Source organism: Heterocephalus glaber, unplaced genomic scaffold (genome assembly GCF_053883595.1).
Source record: "Heterocephalus glaber isolate CG9 unplaced genomic scaffold, H.glaber_assembly_v1.0 deba00001610, whole genome shotgun sequence".
Lineage (NCBI taxonomy): Eukaryota > Metazoa > Chordata > Mammalia > Rodentia > Bathyergidae > Heterocephalus > Heterocephalus glaber.
In genome coordinates, this window is record NW_028258381.1 from 25039230 (window position 1) to 25045229 (window position 6000).

The window sequence follows — 6000 nt, forward strand, 5'->3', positions numbered from 1 at the left end:
AACTCACAACGTGGGAAAAAATTTTCACCAGCTGTCCCTCAGACAAAGGTCTACTATCTCGAATCTATAAAGAACTTAAAAAAAATCAGACCTCCCAAATTTAAAGACCCAATCCAAAAATGGGCATCTGAAATGAACAGACATTTCTCAGACAAAAAAGTAGAAATAGCAGATAAACATATGAAAAATGTTCAACATCACTGGTCATTTGAGAGATGCAAATGAAAACAACACTGAGATTCCACCTCACCCCAGAAAGAATGGCTGCTATCAAGAAATCAACCAATAACAAATGCTGGTGGGGCTGTGGGGCAAGAGGAAGCCTACTCCACTGCTGGTGGGAGTGTAGACTGGTGCAACCACTGAGGAAATCAGTATGGAGATACCTCAAAGAACTAGGACTGGAAGTCCCATTTGACCCAGCTATTCCCCTGCTGGGTATCTTCCCCAAAGAATTAAAAGTATTATACCACAGTGATATATGTGCACCCATATTCGTAGCAGCATAATTCGTGATAGCTAAAACTTGGAAGCAACCCAAATGCCCATCAACTGGAGACTGGATAAAGAAAATGTGAGTTTTTTTTTTTATAAAATGGAGCATTAGCCATAAAGAACAAGAAACTAGAGACATTTATAGCTAAATGGATGCACATTGAGGCGATACTCTTAATTGATATAAATAGGACACACATGTGTAAATACCAAATAGTTTCTCTAGTGTGGGAAACTGAAAGTGTAAATAAGGACTAAAAGGTATAATAGGTAATGTGAAATAGGAAGAAAAGGTGCAGGGGGAGAAGGGAAAGTGGGAGGAGTAGGGGAAAAGAATGAAAGGAATGGAATTGATATGAGAAAAGGAGAAAATGGAAAAAATGTCTTTGTAGATAGGGAGGGGGGGAGGGGTTAAAGGGAGGGCAGGAGAAGAGGAAAAAATAAGAAACAAGATGGATTACGGAAAGGTGCAAATTTCCAATGATGAATGTCATTATATTGTATACCTTAAATGTACCAATAAAATTAATAACACTTAAAAAAAAAAGGATAAATGGGGCTGGGGATTTAGCTCTGGTTCCAGGGCCTGCCCCACAAGCACAGGGTCCTCAGTTCAATCTCTGGTACCAAAAACAAAACAAACAAACAAAAGAATAAATGGCAAGTATATTTAAGCTGGAAAGGGTAGAAAGATATTTTAAGAGACTACTCATTAACCCAAGTGAATGTAGGAAAGTAGATTGAGATTAAGACATTCTGGGATCCCATACATGTCCTTGGGTACACACACATACACACACACACACACACACACACACACACAGAGCCACCACTGCCCCTAAGGTAAGGTCCAGGATATAACCTTGGTCTTCCACACAAGCAAAACAGATGTGAATCTAACTTTTCTCCTAAACATTTTAAAAGCTTAATAACTATGCTTCTAACAATCTCTAGAATAAAAACATGTGACTCAATCAAGAAACATATCAAGATGTGTTGTGTCCTTGATACTAATTTCAGAAATCACTTTGTGTTTTCCTATGCAGCTTGCATAGGAAAACTGCCTCTTAGCAACAAATTCTCAGGTTACAAGTGGGGAACTTTAAGTCCTTTTCAAACTCTGAGCTTTCTGATATAGTTTCTGTGATAGAAGGGGAAAAACAGTCAAGCTAGGAAAGAAATCCTTTTGTACATGTGCAAGGCATATGAGACAGTCAACTGTTTACACAGGAACCAGCAAATATTTGTGTTAGTGCACCAAGCGGGACAAGTGAGTCAAAACAGGGGGGATTAAAGAAATCTTGCAGAACCAAAAACTAGAATGACTTGGGATCCTATGTTAAACAGAGCCAGAGTTAAAAACAGCATTGGCCTACATGTTTACGTGCTTTACTTTTCAAAATAATGTCTAGCCTATTTCTTTCTAGTCTCATGATATTCCATAAGAATATTTTCATTTCCTATAAGAAATCTTTCATTCTGCAGAGGCATAGAGCCTCTGGACCCCTTGCTGTCAGCCCGTCTTCCTTATTTCCTCAAGGGGGGTGGCTGACTGCTCTCCTTCACCACATGGAAAGTAGGTTCCCATCTAGGTTTGGTCAATGAAGTATCAGTAGTCAGGGAACAGAGAGAGGAAAAGGCCAGGAGACTTTTGCCCCAGTTGCCTGATCCTTTGCTCCTCTGGCAGTGGCTGCATTCTGTCATGGCCACCACAGCCCTGGAGGGGCCTCCCCCATGTTCCAGCCACCTCCATGCACCCCACTTGTGGTAACCCCCAAGTTTCACCCCCTCAGACCAGAATGGGATGGTGCCCACCCATTCATCAAAGCTCTTTCCTGCACCCCACCGTGTGTTGGTTGCCCTACACCTGCCCACTCATTCACAGAAGTTTCTTTCATTTTGTGCTTTTTCTTCTTGGGAGCCTAACTAATAAACTTGCTTTTCAACCCCCCACAGCAAATTAACATACTGGCAGGAGCAAACAGCTTTTTGTTAGCCTATAGGACACCTCTCTTTCGGTTTCAGTCCCTCTCCCACATGCAAACTGGAAGTTGGGAACTCTTCAGAGGATGTCAGCAATAATACAGTTCTTTCCACTAAACCAGAAGTTCCCACTTCATTTCTGAGCATCACAGAGCAGTAAGGCAAATGTCCCACTGGCAACACGTGGGCAGAGGCCAAGGATGCCACTAAACATCCTATGCTGCACAGGGTATCATGGCCACACCACACACACACACACACACACACACACATACACACACAATGGAGTTATCCAGCCTAGTGTCAACAGCATCAAGGCTGGGTGAAGCATCATGCAGAATGGATTACAGATGTGACATTTCTCCTCCTTCCTTCTACAGGTCCCTCGTAAGCACTGGAATCATTGTCCCAAAACAAGGCTAGTGACAGAGTAGGTGGAAGGATTAAGGAGAGTGTGGCTTCTCAGGCAGGACCAGTGCTAGCCTGAGAGGTTCAGGGGCAAAGGTAAAGTGTCCCTCACCTTCCAAATAAACTTTCCTCTCGCAGAGGGAGTTAGATATTTCAAGACCTAGCAAGGAAAATTTAATATGGGACAAAAGTCTGGAAATGCACTCATCAAAATATTAATGGTAATTATGTCTCAGTGGCAGCATTTTTAGAGATTTAGTTTCTTAATGCTTACCCACATACTTTAAAATTTTCTGTAACTTTTTTTTAGAAAGATTAATGTAATTACACATAATTCTAAAGAGTGAGAAAGCATGCCACATTCACTGATGGCATTTCTCAAAGCCCCAATTCCTTAATTGAATAGACTTTCATAGGACAATATCTCAAGGTCCCCCAGAGATAAAGTCCATAGCACTTCTGCACAGCAAAGGAAACAACCAACAGAATGAATAGAAAACCTAACAGAATGGGAAGCTGATTTGGGGGGGGGGTGATTTGTTTGTTGGTTGGTTGGTTTTTTTTGGCAGCCTTCTTTATTTTTTTGTTTTAAGACAGGGTCTTACTAAGTCATAAAGTTGCCCAGGCTGGGCTCAAAGTTCTTATTATCCTCCCTCTGCCTCATAGAATACTGGGATTACAGGCATGTGCTACCATGCCCAGCTCCAAAATGTTATTTAATTAAAACTTAATTTGAGGATAGGCATAGTGCCACACATGTGTAATCTCAGCTACATGTGGGGCTGAGGCAGGAGGCTTAGAAGTTTGAAGCCAGGCTGGGCAACTTAGCAAGATCCCTGTCTCAAAGTAAAACCGTAAGAAGGGCTGGACGTGCAGCTCAGTGATAGAGTGCCCCTAAATTCCATAACCAGCACTGTCAAAAAATTTTTTTGATGGGAAATTAAGACATTTATCTGCAGAAAAATTCAATTTCTTTTTCAAATTCCAAATAAAAGGCTAAACATCAGCTTGTGTCTAAAACCTTAAATATATCACGATGGCAAAAACAAATGGCCCAACTTGTTACTACTGACACATATGATCATGTAACGGGAGTCCTGGGTGTCCAAGGAGAATCAAGAATGAAAATGCTGCCCCAGGCCTGTATGGGGGCCCCTGCCAGCCCGAAGTTCCAGAGCAGCACTGCCTCTACACAGAAGCTCATGCAACTTGAACGTTTTATCAGACTTTACACTTATTTTATAAAAATGCGTAGATTAAAAACTAAATACAAAGATAGAAATTAATAATCATGGCTCAAAGTGACAAATCTTTGACTAATCAAATGCTAAACCATATGAGCAGAGGAGTACAAAGAATAAAAAGAAAGAAAGAAAGAGCATGTATATAACAGTGGGAAAATGCTTTCAGCTATTCCTAAAAAAGTCAAGTAGAGCTAGCGAGGCTTTCATAGTCCTCACCTCTCTGGATACAGAACTTCCCTTATAAAACATTAACTTCAGTATGTGTTTTTTCTGGAAAGTATAATTTAAGGAAAGGATCTACATATTTATTAATATAATTTTGGGAACAAAACTGAGCAATATACCAATATCCTGTATTTCAATGATTTCAAAAACTTCTTGGAACTACTACTACTTAAATTACATTAATTATGGGAGCAAAACAAACCTTTTGGCACCGCACTACTTGTTTTGTGGATGATAATGAGGATGAGAGCCAACATTTATTGAATTCTTACCCTGCTGAAATCCCTCCAAGTCAGTAGTGTGACTGCCCCTACTTCTGCAAATGGGGAAACTGAGGCCACAAGAGGTTAGCTAATGTGTCCAAGATTGCACAGTAGTATATGATGGAAATATTGTATCCTATAAAGTTAAGTTTAAAACATATCAGGACCCCAACTCGTGTATACGTACAATGCTTACATTTTAAAGAAGGTATAAACTCATTATTGCTATATTTCAGAGCACTTCCCGTGTACAGTGACCCCCACAAAGACATCTATGTAGCACACATTTCCAGGGCGCGGGGCAGGCCTGGTGCTGGGCATCTGAGTCCCGCGGAGACCCGAACTCTCCACGAAAACCGAAACCACACTTCAAAATGAAATACGGATTTTAGTTTTTAAAATGTCTCGCCCGCGTCCTCGCGCCAGCCGGGACGTAGATGACAGAGACAGCGGGCCTGGCTGGGCCGCTCCAGCTCCCGGCCGCGCGTCCCCGGACCCCGCGCGCCCCCGGACCCCGCGCGCCCCCGGACTCCGCGCGCCCCCGGACTCCGCGCGCCCCCGCTGCCCCGTCCCCAGCGCGCTCCTCACCTGAGCCCTGGGCTCCACCTCCCGCCCCTCTGCAACCTCCAGGAGCAGCCGCCTCCGGAGGACCCAGGTCTGAGGCCTGGGCGGCTGCCGGCTACGATTGGCTGTGGGGCGGAGCGGGACGCCCGGGGAGGCGGGACAGGAAGGATCCTAAGGCCGGATGGCCTCCCCGGTCCCTCTCTGGTCCCCTGCCAGGCGAGGGGTGCGTCGCTGTGGTCCTGCTCGACCCCTGCTGCCCTTTGGGGCCCAACTCAGCAGGTGCCAAAACTTATAAAAATAAGCCCTTTGTGAGGAGTACGGATTCAGGGAGGCGGGTGTCAGCGATTCCCTGCAAGGAAAAGAGCACTTCCCTAGCTAGCAGCCTGGTCTCTTACCCCCGGGAATGGCGGGAGAGTGGGGAGGGAGTCTGGGAGGGAGGAGCAGGGATCCGCTGGGCAGAGTGTGGGTCCTGTGGGAACCGGGGGCGGGGCTTTAGGGTGAAGGAATGACATCTCCGGTCTCAAAGGCAGGAGTCTGACTGGTAATGTTGACTGGCAATTCCTCCCACCAAAGATTTCTTAATTCCGTGACCTGACAGGCCTGACTAACCCGGAGCGGGGCGGGGGGGGGGGGGGGTTGGGATGCAGAGAGAAAAGCAAGTCTTTTATCCCCAGCCTGGGCCTCTTTCCTGGACTCCTGCTCCTCTGTTCAGCCACCCAGTTCTTACCTCTTCTTGGGTATCTGAAATACATCTCAATCTGAACGTGTCCCATCCTGCCTCTGATCTCAAGTTTCGCCATCTCAGTGGCAACCCTACC

The 6000-nt window shown here is 44.7% G+C and overlaps 1 protein-coding gene across 4 annotated transcripts in view; it reads right to left on the minus strand.

Moving 5' to 3' along the window:
- Blvra (biliverdin reductase A) overlaps window positions 1-5658 on the minus strand; it is a 43507-nt gene extending 37849 nt beyond the window's left edge. Inside the window, exon 1 of one of the 4 annotated variants that reach the window (XM_087196388.1) lies at window positions 5207-5658. The gene's annotated coding sequence lies outside the window, so the exon portion shown is untranslated. Of the gene's footprint in view, window positions 1-4814; window positions 5112-5206 lie in introns of those variants that run through there. The other 3 variants (XM_087196390.1, XM_087196391.1, XM_087196389.1) reach the window with 3 other exon arrangements.
- Between the last annotated feature and the right edge of the window lie 342 nt (window positions 5659-6000).